Source organism: Pogona vitticeps, chromosome 4, assembly GCF_051106095.1.
Source record: "Pogona vitticeps strain Pit_001003342236 chromosome 4, PviZW2.1, whole genome shotgun sequence".
Taxonomy (NCBI): Eukaryota; Metazoa; Chordata; class Lepidosauria; order Squamata; family Agamidae; genus Pogona; species Pogona vitticeps.
Genome location: NC_135786.1, coordinates 6793378 through 6810897, shown reverse-complemented (window position 1 = coordinate 6810897; position 17520 = coordinate 6793378). Strand labels below are relative to the sequence as shown.

General features: G+C 44.3%; 1 protein-coding gene across 1 annotated transcript in view; it reads left to right on the top strand.

Annotated features, from left to right (window-relative positions):
* Positions 1–4043: 4043 nt before the first annotated feature.
* Positions 4044–17520, top strand: part of LKAAEAR1 (LKAAEAR motif containing 1) — a 35033-nt gene continuing 21556 nt past the window's right edge. Inside the window, exon 1 of the mRNA XM_072996718.2 lies at positions 4044–4064. The gene's annotated coding sequence lies outside the window, so the exon portion shown is untranslated. The remainder of the gene's footprint in view (positions 4065–17520) is intronic.

The following is a 17520-nucleotide window of genomic DNA, read 5'->3' as shown; positions in this document are numbered from 1 at the left end:
CTTCAGCGGTCAGACAATCCGTTGTTAGCCCAACTTAATTTGTTTCCAGAACAAAATGTAGAACTGTTACATAAGGACTTATTAACCTTTTTATTGGCAAGACAAGAGCTGTTTAGAACATGGAAAGATGGCAATGACTTATCAGTAAATAGTTGGTATAAACCTGTTCAGGATGTGGCTCTTGTTGAGGGCTTAATGCAAGAAGATTGAAGAGCCAAGGAACAAATAAAGTTGAATGACAATGAAGTGACAGGTTCCTCATTTATGGTGTATGCCCAAGTAGATGGAGAAAAATGAGCAACAATCTACAGATCCCTATGAAACTCTGCAGAAAGCATCTGCTGGGATCATTTCTTATTATTAGCCTTTTATATAATTGTGCAATAAATTTTTAAAATAAAATAAAAAAGATTAACAAGGCCAGGCTGCCCTGCAGTGAGACTGAGGTGGTTGCCACAGATGGTAGAGTACAAGAGGCAGATGAGGAACCATCATCCCCACCACCCACTCTCTAGTGCTAGCCACCACTATCTCTCTCTCTGAATTCAGGCTTTAAAAGTCCCTTATAACCCCTAAAGTTGGGAATGAAGAAGCAGGAAATTATCATTTTAAAACTTCAGAACAAGAAGGGACCCTCTGCATCATTAAGTCCAGCCCCTGTCATAGAGGGACCGTGGGAATCGAACTCCCAACCCCGGCTCATCAGCCAGCTATCCATATTTAAAACACCTTGGAGTGAGGGTGGGGTGGGGGAAGCAACTGTAGCTCATACTCCTACATAAAAAACCTTAAGTTGCTTCCTTTTGTGTTTAAGAAAGGAATGGAAACGGTACCCTTTCTAGCATGATCAATTCCTCCTTACAAAGCTGAAGGCCAAAGTATGGAGGGAGGCAGGAAAACGGCTAAATGCAGTGCTTTTACAGCTTCAAAGCAACATGGAACATTTCAGGATCTCAGACATGTGAAGGAGGGCACCGACTATCCAAAGAAAACATGTTTTCTTTGGGTATAAGTGTCCTAATGGTGCCATTTCAAAAGAGAACACTTCATCATTAGGCATAATTGAGTATAGTTAACATAGGCAGAAGCACAGCAAATTGAAGGAGCAAAACGTGTTGCCTAAACTGTCACGACAATTGGATATTTGTTCTTATTCTTATCCACAAAGAAAGGGCGGGGCAGCCCCTCTGGCAAGGACTACCCAGAGAGGGGGAAGCAAACTTTCAAGAGTGTTCCACCAAACAGAATCCAGATTTTCAAGCACAGGCTGGTAGTTTGTCAGATACAAAGGAAATTACACATCTCATATAATGTTGTTGTATAGTCGGTGAGTCGTGTCTGACTTTACATGACCCCATGGACCAGAGCACGCCAGGCCCTCCCATCTTCCACTGCCTCAAGGAGTTGGGTCAAATTCATGTTGGTCGCTTCGATGACACTGTCCAGCCATCTCGTCCTCGGTCATCTCCTTCTCCTCTTGCCTTCACACTTTCCCAACATCAGGCTCTTTTCCAGGGAGTCTTCTCATCAGATGGCCAAAGTATTGGAGCCTCGGCTTCAGGATCTGTCCCTTCCAGTGAGCACTCGGGGTTGATTTCCTTCAGAATGGATAGGTTTGTTCTCCTCGCAGTCCAGGGGACTCTCAAGAGCCTCCTCCAGTACCACAATACAAAAGCATCAGTTCTTCAGCGGTCAGCTTTCTTTATGGTCAGCTTTCTTTATATCTGTCATAGGAGCATGGAAATTAAAGGCCATTAAGAAGAAATGGCTTCAGGTTTTAAAAGGGTTTGCTTTTCTTCCCTGGGGCTCTTCCTAGGAATACTGACATGTTTTATTCTACGTGTCCAACAGGTAGTTTCACTCTTATCAGCACCACGGAGGTTTAAACAGTATGGCACACCATGGCCCATTTTCTACAACTGTCTTGCCCTTTGTTTTGAAAAGGAAGATAGAGCCATTAAGGGTTTTCCCCTCCACAACCACCAAGAGATGCTTTCCAGAAAAGTGTCCCCACTACTTCCTTAGTGCAGAGACCACGTCAAATTGTGCAACCTCTAATCCACTGAGAATTCATTGTGAACCACCTTGGCAGAAACGAAACCGAATCAGCGATGGATGGACCTCTTGCTAGAGACCACAGAAGGAGAACATTGGTTAAAACCTGGAGCAGAAGCAGGGAAATCTGTGCGCTCCAGAGTAAATGTTCTGCCCCCTGATTCTGCACAGACTCATGTGAAGTCCAGTACCAGTTGTGAAAGCTGGGTATTTTGAAGGGTTAAATGGTCCAGAAGGCTCAGGTTAGACAGAGAAGAGCCAAGCGACCCTCGGCTGGTACTGCAGACTTTCAGACAATGCACATAAGAGTTCTAGGTCATCTTATGCAACAGAAGGAGAATGTGGAGGCAGAACAGACTCTTCTGCTTCAAACTGCAGAAAGCGGGCTTTGCACCATGGGCGACGGGTTAGAATATCAATCTGGAAAACTGGAATATCAGGGAGAAAACCTGGTTCAAAAATGTGCACAGTATTTGTTTTTAACTAGGTGATCCTAGAATCCTGGAGTTGGACAGGACCTACAGTATAAGAGCATCGAGTCCAACCACATGCTCAGTGAAGGAATCCAAATCAAAGCAGATCTGAAAGATGGTGGTCCGATTTTCTCTTTAGTGCCTCCAGCATTGGCGCGCTCACTGCCTTCAGAGGTCCTTGGTTGTACTGCTCTAAAAGTTACCGTATTTTTCCGTGTATAAGACTATACTTTTTCTAAATCTTTAGACTAAAAATTGTGGGTCGTCTTATACACGGAAGTAAGCTGAGGAGAGAACAAAAACAAGTGGAGGGGAAAGCAGGGATCAAAGCGATCCTGCAGTGCTTTGATCCCTTTCCCCCCTACACTTGCTATGCCCCACTTAGACTTCTTAATTTTAGATTAGAAATGTGGGGGGCGTCTTATACATGGGAGCATCTTATACACGGAAAAATACAGTATGTTTCTCCTAACATTCAGCCTAAATCTGGCTTCATGTAGCTTGAGCCCATTATTATGTGTCCTGCACTCTGGGATGATTGAGAACAGATCCTGCCCCTCCTCTGTATTGAACAGCCTTTCAAGTACAGTATTTGAAAAGCTTATCTCTTGCCCGTCTTCTTTTCTCAAGGCTAAACACGCCCAGTCCTTTCAGTCTTTTCTCCTAGGTCTTCGTTTCTAGTCCCCTGATCATATTTTATTACGGTGAAAATACATTTTTAAAGGATTAACTGGCTGATCTGATTCAGGCTTCTTTCTCCTAAAAAAATAAAAGCTTCTTTAAAAAGACCAGCACATTTTATTTGACGTAAACTTGCATGGCAACGTCTCACTTCTTCAGAAGTCTGTCTACTGAGTTCATATATCTAAAGGAACAGGCTGCTGTTCCTGAAGGCTCCTGTAAAAGAGAATACAGTATGAACATTTTTGAGGTGCCACAGAGAATTTCACAAACGTCAGGGTGGGTGATACCTTTTATTGGACCATGGGTAGTGCGGAACAAAGGTAGAGTCCCAAAATTAATAGTACATGTCAGAGACATGATCCCAGTCCTCTACAGACTGTGTTCTCAAGCATCCTTGCAGTTTGGTTTGGAATCTTACATTTTTTTGCTGTTCAGAACAAAAAGTTCCCAATTACAAAAAGCTACTAAATCCTCCCTCTCTCTTTCTCTCTCTGCCTGGCTGCTTTGAAACAACAGCCTCCAGCAGAAGTTAAGAGTTATAATTTGGCTTATTCATCAGGTAGGATCAGCCAACAGTCCCAAATTAAAGCCAATTAACGTTTTCACCTGGTGAGCATCAAGGGATGTTTTCTCACTTTGCAGACACCTCTGTTTGATGTGGATTCCATCGGCTTTGGCTGCACTAGGGAACAAAGCTGGCCACTCCACTGGAAATGCCTTTTAAATTTCGTCACTGGCCAACTATGCAAAACACACACACATACACACACACACACACACCCCTCTTTATCCCTCTTAATTTATGCCACCGAGGATGCAAACCGCAGAGAGCTAAAAGGGGACAAGCAAACAGTAAGTCTGTGTGCCTTACAGTAAGAGGCAAACTCCCTCTCTTCGGTCTCATTCCATATTCATCGATGCTCTTGCAGGGGGTTTATCTTTGCTGCCCTTGAAAAACAGCATCTGTAAAAGGCTGTTTGATTTTTTTTCTCTCCCCCCCCCCCCCATCATCATGAGCAGTGGTGAAACAAAAACAATCCTTGCTTCCAGTTATTTGGGGAAAGGCTGCCTCGTGACACAGCAAGGAAGGGAAGGCTGGCTTTGTGTTCCTTATTGCCAGTCAGGTTCAGAGCATGCAAAAGTTCCTTTTTTGACAGCAGTGCCTAGAATTGCCCCCAGCCAGCATGGTCTTGTAGGGACATCGTGTTGCGGGTTCAAGGACCTGTCAAAAAGGAACTTCTCAAAGCACTGGCTGAGGCTGGCATGAAAGGGCCCAGAGGGGGCATTGATAATATGTCAGTTCTCTATTTTCCTCCACTTCCATCTCCCTCCCTGTTTTCTGCTGTTCTTTTCCTGTTGCACCTGCAGGTAATGATGTCTCAGGTGTACTCCCAGCTACAACAAGCTAAATATGCATTTTGGGGGGATTAAAGAGCATGTTCCAGCTGCCTGCATGCCCTGTGTAGAAGATATCGCATAGGAATGTATACATGAGAAGGACATTTCTCAGAGGTAGTATGCCTCATCCATTTACCTTCATTTTTATTATTCACACCCCACCGTGACCTTGAGCCAGACATCCTTGGGATGACCCAAGGCAGCTTACAATATTAAAACAGACCATATTAAAACAATACAGTGAATTATTCCAATATGAAAAATCAATTAAACCAATATCCTGGTTAAGACTAGGACATCAAAAAGGGTTTAAAACTATTGTTAAAGCACATTTCAAAATTTAAAAAGACACAACAGACCCACTTTAAAAGCCCGCTATAAGAAGGAAAAAGCCTGCCTGAAGTGTCAAGTCACTAGCCAGCCCGGTGGAATGGAGTTCCACAGCTTGGGAGCAGAGACAGAAAAGGCCAACTCTCATGGAACCAACTGCTTCAAGAAATAATGAGTGCTCCAACCCTGGAGGCCTTCAAGAGAACGTTAGACAACCCTCTGTAAGATATATTTTGGGTTAGATTCCTTGCATTGAGCAGGGGGTGGATTTGATGGCCTCACAGAGCCCTTCCAACATCATAATCATGTCCTGCCCCAAACCCCACTGTGTGCTGGCAGGATTGAGACCAAGGCCTCCCCAAATAATCTTAAAATCCAGATAGGTTCACATGGGGAGATACAGTCTTTTAAATGTCTTGGACCCAAGTTGATTAGAGCTTTTTCAGGCTTTATTGGCTTGGAAATGCAACCAAGAAGGTGCTATAGAGCACTGTCATCCTACATGTGATCATCTTCACAAATGGAACTATGGGAAGGGAAAAGTAGACTAGGCAGGCCCTGGTCTAACCCAGCTCTGCTCTTCTTTGTTGTTTAGTCATTAAGTCATGTCCGACTCTTCGTGACCCCATGGACCAGAGCACGCCAGGCCCTCCTGTCTTCCACTGCCTCCCAGAGTTGAGTCAAATTCATGCTGCTCATTTCGATGACACTGTCCATCCATCTTGTCCTCTGTTGTCCCCTCCTCTTGCCTTCACTCTTTCCCAACATCAGGGTCTTTTCCAGGGAGTCTTCTCTTCTCATGAGATGGCCAAAGGATTGGAGCCTCCACTTCAGGATCTGTCCTTCCAGTGAGCACTCAGGTTTGAATTCCTTCACAATGGATAGGTTTGTTCTCTTTGCAGTCCAGGGAACTCTCAAGAGCCTCTTCCAGCACCACAATTCAAAAGCATCAATTCTTCCGCAGTTTGCTTTCTTTATGGTCCAGCTCTCACTTCCATACATCACTACAGGAAAAACCATAGCTTTGACTATTTGGACTTTTGTTGGCAAGGTGATGTCTCTGCTTTTTAAGATGCTGGCAAGGTTTGTCATTGCTTTCCTCCCAAGAAGCAGGCGTCTTTTAATTTTGTGGCTGTTGTCACCGTCTGCAGGGATCACGGAGCCCAAGAATGTAAAATCTGTCACTGCCTCAATATCTTCCCCTTCTATTCGCCAGGAGGTGATGGGACCAGTGGCCATGATCTTAGTTTTTATATATATATATATATTGATGTAAGTGCTCTTCTTGCGTCCTTACAAAAGGCCTATAAAGCTAGGGCCACAGGATCCCATGGGATCACACAGTTTTGTGCAGTTTTTTTTTCCAATAAAGTATCAATAAAGTAAGAGCCTCGTGGCGCAGTGGTTAAAACGCTGTACTGCAGCTAAAACTGTGCTCACGACCTGGGGTTCAAATCCCAGGTAGCCGGCTCAAGGTTGACTCAGCCTTCCATCCTTCCGAGGTCGGTAAAATGAGTACCCAGCTTGCTGGGGGGGGGGGGCAATGTGTAGCCTGTATAATTAAAATTGTAAACCGCCCAGAGAGTGCTTGTAGCACTATGGGGCGGTATATAAGTCCAAAAAAAAAAAAAATCAATCCTTGGTATAAAAGCACAGAAGGGAACGATATCTCAGGGCTGTTCCTGATAAAACATTTGTTATTGTTCACATGCCAAACTCTGCACAAATGTTCCCTTGTTTGTCCCTGACAACTAGACGGTGTTCTTCTTATCTCATATTCTTGACTTTCTGTCACTGTAAAATCCTACACTTCGTCACTCCCCTTAAAATGAAGGTTCTCTTTTTTTGTCCCTCTTCGTAGTGGAGCGGTGGCGGCTCTGGGGATTTTGGGGAAAGTGGCGGCTTTCTGAGTATTCTCTCCCTGGGAAACCCTGATAAGGGTCACCATATGTCAGAATTGACTTGATGGCATACAATTATTATTATTATTATTAAAGTTTGCAGCTGGGAGGGTAATGACTCTGGCTGCCCCAAGCTCCTATGAAGCCTCCAGCCACTTCCTAGGTCAAAGAAAACAAGACGCTCAGCATGGAACCTATGCGGACAGGACACACTCAGACTCTGGTGTTCCTCCCATTTCCTCCATCCTCTCCCCAAATGAGACAGTTTCATGTGACTTTAGTTTAACCAGTAGGTCAGGACAGCCCCAAAATTGCTCAGTTACAGCTCTGTCGCCACCACAATGGCTGGCAGTGTATTGCCAAAGGGTGTATTCATTTTTGCACAAATTTCTCACACGGACACCCTCCCTGTTAACGAAAACATGTTAGTGTGTGTGTTTTCTGTTGTCTGCAATTTGGCTGTTTGCACATATCAAATGTATGATCATTCTCTCATAAACCTCCCAAGCACGTTTTCTTTCAAAGGCAAGCTCCACTTCTTCTTCTTCTTCTTGCAATCTGAAGTACAATGAAATTCTTTTCTACCCATCATGCTAAATGGTCCCCTTCCGCCATCTAAGCTATTTATAGCACTCCCCACCCCTTCCAAAGTGGCATCTGTTTGCAACATTCTGGAACAACTTAAAGGCAAACGATGGGTGCAATTAATTTAAGGTGCATGATGTTTCTACTTTCCCACCCCCATCCCACCTCCAGAAGGATGTGGTCTTCAATGAGTGGTCATTTGATATTTTTTTTAAAGATTGTTTCTTGACATACACTCTTCAATTAAGTGACAGAATTTAAGGTTTTCCTTTTTGCTACACCTGGCAATACATGATACCCTTTCTTCAACTTATTCACCCTAAGTCTAGAGGGTGTGAATAAAGTAGAGTGACCCCAGCCAAGAAAGGTCTACATGAGCCTTCTGACACACATTGAGAGAGAGAGAGAGAGAGAGAGAGAGAGAGAGAGAGAGAGAGAGAGAGAGAGAGCATTTTAACATTCCTGGAGGGCAGGCATTAGATTCTACTGACATGAGTTCTGATGTGCATTCTTGCATTCCCCAGGAGTAAATTCAACATGTTCATGTCGACCTCTTTAGACATTTGCAGGTTGATGCCAGTTTTACCTCACCAATTATCCACATCTTATGGGACCTGTTTGCATCAGCTACTCTGTCACAGGTGGGAGGTTAAGCGATAGTTAGCTGGCGCTCTTTATGCGGCCCCTACCTTTATGGAGAGGAAAAGAACACCAGCAAATGTTCCTTTCTTTATACTGAGACGTAACTTGAGGGAGGGAGAGATATGTTACACCCTTCCCACATGAAACCAATCAATAAAGGAAGGCATAGAATCCTAAAACTGTAGTGTTGGAACAAACATGGTGAATTCCAGTATTCTAGCTCCCAGCCAATGTGGGAAACCATCGCTCAGGTATCCCCAACAGATGGTCGGCCAAAACCCTGTCGAGAATCCTGTTGGTTGTTTCTTCCAGAATAAATGCAGTGGTGCTAATCACAGCAGCAAATGGCTGCTAGTGAACAAGTCACCCCTTGCTTCCATTCCTTGCTTCAGCTGCAAGATTTGACATGTGACCTGGAATGCAAGCAGCAATTCACTGACTAGCAACAATTCACCACTATTAATTGTTTGTTTGCAGACCACCCCTTTAGTACTCAGGATGATTCCAGGCAGTATATGATTTGTGCCACAGTCCTTAGGCCAACATAAATAATCAAAAGGATCCCAGTCTTAGATTAATCAAATTAATGTTGTATGGCCTTGTTATTCTCAGCGGGTGACCAATCACACGGTCCACAGGCCACATTTGGCTCCTGAGACTCTTTTATGAGCTACAGGTACCTTCCAGAAGCAACATGGACCCCTTTCCCCTCAATAAATATATATATATTTACAGCAACAATAAGCCCTGAGAATCACTGATCCATTCTCCTCTAAAACGAGGCTCATGGCCCTGCTATAGTATGTTACTTGGCAAGAGGGAATGCTTAGCATTGTGTTATGTTTCAGAACCAAAAATGAATTTCCAATCACTTTTAGTTTTTTGAGGGGAGGGGAAATGTCATATTTGGGGAAGGCAGATTCCCAAAAGGCAATACTGACCTTTAACACACACACACACATACATCCAGCTTGCTTCACCCTGAGCTAAATGAGAAAACAGCCTAATCTGGTATACGGCAGCCGCTTTCATCCTCCATGTTCTCAACTCTGGTGACACACTAACTTTTTCCAATTTCTCCTCTTTTCTCAGGCCGGAAGCATATACGGTCCCTGAATCTCACTCCTTTCCAGCAGGGCTGTTCTGCCTTCGGTCCTTCTACCTCATCACCTTGCTTCCTTTCAGTCTTGTACGCTTTTGGATTCCCGCCTGAGCAGCGCTTACAAAGGCCGCGGGCTCATGTTTGTGCTGAGCCAGTTGCTCGTATCTTCTTCCAACAGGGAGGCAAACAAAACAAGGCGGCCGGCCGCATCCAAACACAAACTGTGTCCTTGCGGCGTCACTGGGTCTGTTTCTTTGCTTGTTTCTCTATGAAGAATAAATCCGGCAAGATTATTGCTAGTGGGAGGCACATGGAAGGAGAAATAGCACTACACAAGGAGCATCAGCTGCAGAGCCCTGATCCTGCATGGTGGAATGCAGGCTCCCTTATTTCTTTCTCTGATTTATTTACTTGAACTATTTTTACCCTGCCTTTCTCCTTAAAAAAGCACCAGAGGTGGCTTACAGAATTATTAACACAATATCAAAAGCTAAAAACAGTAAGTTATTCAAATATTAAAGAAAAATTGATAATGTTATCCTTTTTAAAATGTTCGGTAAAATAATTACTAAAAAGAGATTTAGAAGGAACAAAATATCAACCATCCTGATTATTGTCGCTAGTCATTAAGAAAAGCAACGTGGTGGCGCTGTGGGTTAAACCGCAGAAGCCTCTGTGCTGCAAGGTCGGAAGACCTGCAGTCATAAGATCAAATCCACGTGGCAGAGTGAGCTCCCATCGCTCGTCCCAGCTCCTGCCAACCTAGCAGTTCGAAAGCATGCAAATGCGAGTAGATAAATAGGGACCACCTCGGTGGGAAGGTCACGGCGTTCCGTGTCTAGTCACGCTGGCTACGAGTCCATGGAAATTACCTTCAGACAAACGCTGGCTCTATGGCTTGGAGACGGGGATGAGCACCGTGCCCTAGAGTCGGACATGACTGGACTAAATGTCAAGGGGAACCTTTACCTTGCCTTAGTCATTAAGGAAAAGCCTGCCTGAAGAGCAAGAACTTCACCTGCTTGCAGAGGATGGCAAAGATGGGGCCGCACTGGCCTCCTGTGGGAGGGAGTTCCAAGGTCTGGGTGCTGGGACACAGAAGGCTCTCTCTCATGTCCCCCCACCAAATGTACCTGTGATGGTGGCAGGACTGAGAGAAATAACACCCAGGCAGGCTCATAAAGGGAGAGATAGCTTGAACCCAAGCCATTTAGGGCTTTATAGTTTAGAACCAGCACTTTGAATTGTGCCTGGAAATGGATCAGTAGCCAGTGAAGCTGCTGTAATAGCAATATAGTCTGAGCTCCCAGGAAGGCATTTAGCAACAAACGGGTTTTGGATGATGGTGCAAAGTTCTTTAAGATTCCCTGGAGCATAGGGAAACTAGACCTCTGGACATGCCTAGGGATTCTAAGAAGAAAGCACCATGGCTGGTCAGTTCAGAAGCTCTGGATTGAAGCTGAACTTACTTACCTACAGAATGGATGGATAGTTGCCCGTTAAGAATGTCTTGGATCAAGCGAGTGACCAGAGAGACAAGTTAACAAAGTCAAATTATAAAACAGAGGAAATGGATGAAGTCGAAATATTTCAGTGATGCAATGAGAAACAAGAAGTGGAGAGAATTAGAGCAGATCGTCCCAGGTATTATAAGCAGAAGAGGGCAAACAGGAAGGAGAGCCTTCCTCGCAGACAACAGATCCTTGTTTCAAGTTCCGGCATCTGAGGTCATCCGAGTCCAGATGCCTTCTCACTTCTGGGAGGGCAGGAAACAAGAGTGAGAAGAACAACTTAAATCTCACCACAAGGGAGCAGGCTATCTACAGTTAGAAGGCAGCGCTTTTCATCCAGCGCAGCAAAGATGTGGGATGTTGATGACGGTGGCTTTCCAGTAAAAACCAAACCATCTTTTCATGCATAGCCACAAACCAGGAGGAAGTGACTGGGAGAACGATACGGCCATAAATATGAATTCAGCTTCTAACCAGGGCAATTTCACGTCCATAAATATGAATTCAGCTTCTAACCAGGGCAATTTCACGTCAGCCTTGTGTGGGTGAGAACAGCTTTTCTTAAGATGGTAACTGGGAACGTGATCTGAGCCTAATTTAGTAGTGGGATATAGCTGCAAAAAAAGAGACGAAGTCCCTGGTCACATAAGGGAAATGTTTTCTAGTTCTTCCAATACTTAACATTCCTCTGTCGTACTGAATCGTGGTCATGTAGTTTATATCCCAGGACAAACATGCCAAGAACTTTTAGCAGTACTGATTTATTTCCTCCTATTTGAATCGTTATGGATGGCTACACCATGATATTGGTTTATTTTCTCTCTTGCTTCAAGGGGCAGATGATGATGATGATGATGATGATGATGATGATGATGATGATGATGATGATGATGATGATGATGATGGTGGTGGTGGTGGTGGTGGTGGTGGTGGTGGTGGTGGTGGTGGTTGTCATTGTTGTTGTTATTATTGTTATTATTGTTGTTGCTGCTGGTGGTGTTGCTGCTGCTGTTGTTGTTGTTAGTTTTATTAGTTTTATTAGTTTTATTTGTATGCTGCATTTCTCCCAGCAAAGGGACCCAAGGTGGCTCACGGCATTAAAATTCACACAATTAAAACACAATCAGTTCAATATTAAAAGACAAATGAAACCATATATGATTTTAAAATGAAATAAAAAGATTAATACGTGGAAACATGGACAAGGTTAAAATTTGGGGGGGGGGTACTTTTTGGGTAAATTTTTATTAAGTTTCAACAATAAAGGTGAAAAAGGTTAGCTCTTATTTTTGGGGAAACAGGGTAGTAGTTCTCACTTTTTAGTCCTCCAGATGTTCGAGGCTTCCCAGAAGCCCAAGCACAGCCAGGCATTCTGGGAGTTGAAGTCCAAAAACATCTGGCAGACCAATCGTTGGGAATCATTTACAGTGGTGCCTCACTTTACGATTGCCCCGTTTAACAACGAAACCGCATTACAATGAACTTTTTGTGATCGCTTTTGCTATTGCAAAACAATGTTTACTATGGGGGAATTTCGCTTTGCGATGATCAGTTCCCTGCTTCGGGAACCGATTCTTCACAAAACGATGATTTTCCAACAGCTGATCGGTGGTTTCAACATGGCCACCGGGTAAACAAAATGGCCCCCCTCTGTTTTCTAGGACGGATTCCTCGCTGCACAGGCAGAGAAAATGGCCACCCTATGGACGATCTTCGCTGGACAGTGAGTTTACAGCCCTTTGGAATGCATTAAATGGGCTTTAATGCGTTTCAATGGGTTTTTTCTTTTCGCATTATGATGTTTTCATTCTACAGTGATTTTGCTGGAATGAATTAACATCGTAATGCGAGGCACCACTGTACTTATAAAGAGGGACGAGATCTCCTTAATTGGAGGTCTTGATTTACAGGATGAACAGAGGCTGGAAGCCTATGTGTTGGGACAGTCTCCTGGATTTCCTACATCAAGCCGGAGACTGGACTAGCTAGTCTAAAAATCCCTCCGAATGCTATGTTGCAGTGAGTTACGGTCAGCTGGCTACTCAGGTTCGGAAAAACATTCTACACTTGATCAAGAGTTTCTCACGGTTAATCAATAACAGAATATAAGCCTGGTGAATCATGGCCATGTAGGCAGGGAGGATTCTAAGATTTCAAAAAACAAACAAACAAACAAACGAAAAAAACAGGAGCTTTCCCCATCATGAGCAGAACCCACTGCCTGTTTTATTCCTGACAGCTGCCAACTTGGAAACAGGCTAATCACTCATCTAAAGCACTTGGGGGGAGGGGGAGGGGGGAGAAGAGCCGATCTCAAGCAGACAAATTCTCTTTTTTTGAAATCATCCCCGGGGAGTTCTTTGGTCCCAAATCAATTATCTGCAAGGATGGCAAGCCGTCAGGGCAGCTGTAATTAGAAAGGGCTCTCTAGCTTCTCACTTGGAAAGCCCGCAAGAAGCCGACTCTTGGCTGGAAAACATTTTGACCAAATATGGAGCTACAAGTTTTCATCTTGTTTTCTTTTCTTTTTTCCTCTCTCTCCCCTTCTCCCTCTTTTCCTTCCCCCCCCCCTTAAATCTTGCCTGATCAGGCCAAAGGTCTCTGCAAACTGGCATTCCGTTTTGAAAAGCAGCCTGCCAAGCTCTCCTGGATTTCTCACTGTGAGATTCCCCATTCTTTCTCAGGGGGCAGGATCTTCGCCAGGGTTCAGCATCCCTGGGCAAATGCCAGATTCCTCGCTCTCCAGCAGGGGCCTATTGCCAGCTTTCTTCCTTTCCTTTCCTTCCTTCCTTTTTTTCCCTCTGCAAACAGTGAGGGAATCCATACAGGGTAGAGGCATGCACTGGCTAATGATGCTGAAAGTTTCACATCTCCCTCTGGGACCCCAAGGATGCATGCCTCAGCCTAGCCTAAGACCTGTGAGCTCCCGGGGCAAAGGTATCGCTTTGCACACCAGCATCATTCTGTTCAAAACAAACAACCGCCATCCATGCATGATCCCCCCCATATTGTCATGTTCTAGCATCTCCCTCCATGAGCCCATGCGATCGTTGGGTGTATTATCTCCCATCAAGTCACATCCAACGTACGGCAAATCCGGCAGAGATTTCAAGATGTGAGATATTCAAGGAATGGTTTTCCCACTCCCTCAGAGTGTTTTCATGGCTGAGCAGGAATTTGTTCTCATGTCCAATAATAATCTCCAAAGTGGAGGGCTGGAAGGGGACCTATAGATCATCCGGTCCGGTCCCTGCCAACGAGGCACAGTGGAGCATCTTGCTCCCAACCTCTGGAATAGTAAAACAGACTAAAGGAGGTAGTGTGGCTTCCCTCAAACAACAGTAATTTCACACACACATATATATATATACAGCAGCTCACTCATTTAAGCTGTGAAATTACTGTTGTTTTCCCTTTGTGGCTTTGAATGATCTCAAAGCACAGTTTACCCATTTTACTTTTGAGTAAGTTAACCCACTTTACAGATTCACGTGATTTCATATGATTTTGAGATGTCATCCCCTCTCAACCAATGTCAGCTCATAGATTCCTATTTGCGCCCACAGACTACACCACAAAGCTCATGGTTCCTTTAGTTTAGAGCATGGCTTTGCAGCGGTGCAAAAACGCAAAGATGACGCATGGATCCTCATGGATCCACATGATTTTTCTGCAGGATCATCCCAAAATCGCTGTCCACTCATAGGCCTCACTTGTTGCCCATAGGCTACAACACAGAAATCATGGACCCCCGAGCACATGGCTTGGCAGTGGTGCAAAAACTTGCATCTCATAGATCCACAGGATTTTTACACAGGATCACCCTCAAAATACTGTACTCTCCAAACATAGGCTCCATCTGTGCCCACAGACTATAAGAGAGAAATCATGGGTCCCCCAGCCCCTGTGAATCATGGGATGCTGGAAACTTGTAAGCAATATCTTTAATGCTGACAGTTCTGGAGAAGTGATGGCTTGAATACAAGCAACAGCGTCTTCCCAGTTCTTTTGCAAAAAGACTTTGGGTTTTGGAGTTATGCCTCACCTGGAAATCTCCTAAAATCACGAGATTCACGAGGGGATTGTTAAGCAGTCAGTCTCATTTGATTTAATTCTGCTGCTGCCAAGAACTTCGAAAGTAATAGAACTCCTCTGTGTCAATATTTTGGGATAAATCATCTTGAGCTGTTATGCTAACTTTGATGGATGAATTAACAGAATCATATGACGAAATCCAATAGGAAAACATGGAACAAGATTGACTCATCTTACTGAATACATTGAAATAGGTTTAATATCCAGGGGATTTAGCCGATCTGAATGAATCTGGAGCAAGGAGACTAGAAATTACCCAGTTCTCATCTCACTTAGATCACCATGAAATAACTAAAAGGCCAAGCCACTGTCTCTCATGGGCCAAATAGAAGACAGTGTGGCTTGCAAACACTCAGATCAAATCTTGCAAGAAGTGAACAGTTTGGATTAATTATCTATGTGCTACCAAGTTGATTGGTATCTACTTTGAAAGAAATCAACCCCAAGTGCTCACTGGAAGGACAGATCCTGAAGCTGAGGCTCCAATACTTTGGCCATCTCATGAGAAGAGAAGACTCCCTGGAAAAGATGCTGATGTTATGAAAGTGTGAAGGCAAGAGCAGAAGGGAGCAACGGAGGACAAGATGGATGGACAGTGTCATTGACGCGACCAACATGAATTTGACCCAACTCTGGGAGGCAGTGGAAGACAGGAGGGCCTGGCATGCTCTGGTCTATGGGGTCACGAAGAGTCGGACACAACTTAACGACTAAACAACAACAACCAAGTTGGTTCCAGCTTGTGGCAATCTGTCCATGATTCTCTAAGTATAAAGTTTTTAGAACTGGTTTAAAAATCTGATGATGTTCTGAGGCTATGGCGCATCTTGCCCAAGTTTATGCAAGCAGCAGGGCAGGTAACCTTCATCAGCCACCCACACCCTGGGTGATCTCACATGACACGGGGAGATTCAAACTCCTGCTCCCTGTCTCCACAACCAGGCACTCAGAAGAACTTGGACGATACAAGCAAAACAAGTTCCAACAGAGGAAAATGTACAGTTCTGTGTTCGGCTGGGTGCAGAAATACAGAATGGGTTACATCTGGCTTGACAGCAGTATGCATGAAAAGGATCTAGCAGTCATTTAGAACAGTGATTCTCATACTGGGGTCCCCAGATGTTCTTGGACTGCAACTCCCAGAAATCCTGGTCAACACAGCAAGTGGTGAAGGCTTCTGGGAATTGCAGACCAAGGGCATCTGGGGACCAGATGCAAGGGAGGGGTATCACGAGATAGATCTCTAGTTGTCTCATGTGCTCCCAGAGGCATCTGTTGGGGCCACTGTGAGATACAGGGAGCTGGACTAGATTGGCCCTTGGCCTGATCCAGCAGGGCTTTTCTTATGTTCTTATGACCTTATTTTGAGAACCACTGATTTAGACCACTGGTTCTTAACCTTGGGTTACTAAGGAGTTTTAGACTGCAACTCCCAGAAGCATTCACCACCAACTGTGCTGGCTGGGGTTTCTGGGAGTTGCAGTTCAAAAACATCCGAGTAACAAAGGTTAAGAACCACTGATTTAGACCACAGAATAAACAAGAGTCAACAGGATGATGCAGCAACAAAACAAAACAAAAATCCAGCTTTCTCCCACTGAATAATATGTGGAGGCAGAATTATCATCATTGTCGTCATCCTTGCTCCTTTTAAATCGAGTGCTGAATCAAATGAGTGATGAATCAATTCAGCAGCATGCAACTTGCGTTTTTTTTAAAAAAAAATCAGCTTTCTCCTGTTCCCCCATGGAGAGAGAGGCAGAAGGCGATATACAGAGGAGTATCTTTTTCATTCTTGGCCCTTTCTCCTTCCCTTTAAAGGAAGGAAAAAGCTAAATAGGCCGCTTGACATGTGGTGTGGTCTGTTACCCTGAAACCACTCCATCCTTCTGCATGGACCCAACGGTTAGCCCCAGTGACATATTATTGCATTTCAGAGGGACTCTGTTTAATCTGGTCCAGTCAAGGACAATCAACTGTCTAATTATACACTCACCACAGAAAACTGAGCAAATAAATTACGTTAGGCATCCTTCAGTCTCAAAAAACTATCGTAACGTGCTCTGTATGGAGAACTTGGAACAGCATCTAGTGTGGCTGAGAAGGCCAATTCGAGAGTGACAATCCCTTCCACGCTGAAAGACAAATGTAATCTGTTCCCCGTCCAGCTCCCTGATTTTGTTGCTTTCGTGACTGCCTCTTTGCCTCAGCCTGCTGGACAAGGGTGTCTTTGAAAATAGCTATGTGACCATGATTGTGTTCACATGCCATAAATGGATGTATGCCCCATACAGTTTCATTGTATATAGACTCAATCAAGCTTGGGCAAGTTTGTTTATTTTGCAACCTTTGGTTTTCATGTTAGGTCTAAAGAAACCACATGACAAGATGGATGGGGTTCCTATACCTGTAACTGAGTTGTAGAAGAGGGCATGTCTTCAAGAATAAATTGTTATTTGAGCCAGGGGTGTGTGTGTGGAAGTGGGTCTTAGACGACGACTCGGAAAACACCTCTACTTGGCCACAGAAATTCACTGGAGGCTGGCAATGGTAAACACCACACAGACCCCCAAAAAAGTATTATGGTCACCATAAGTCAGAATCAACTTGAGGGCACATAAACAGAAGCATGAGATTTTCACTCTTGCTTCCACACAATTATTGAAATTACATGAGTCCTGGCCTCCTCTCTATGTGGCCACCTTAATGGAGCCCATGGCAGATATAATACGATTTTGCTGAAA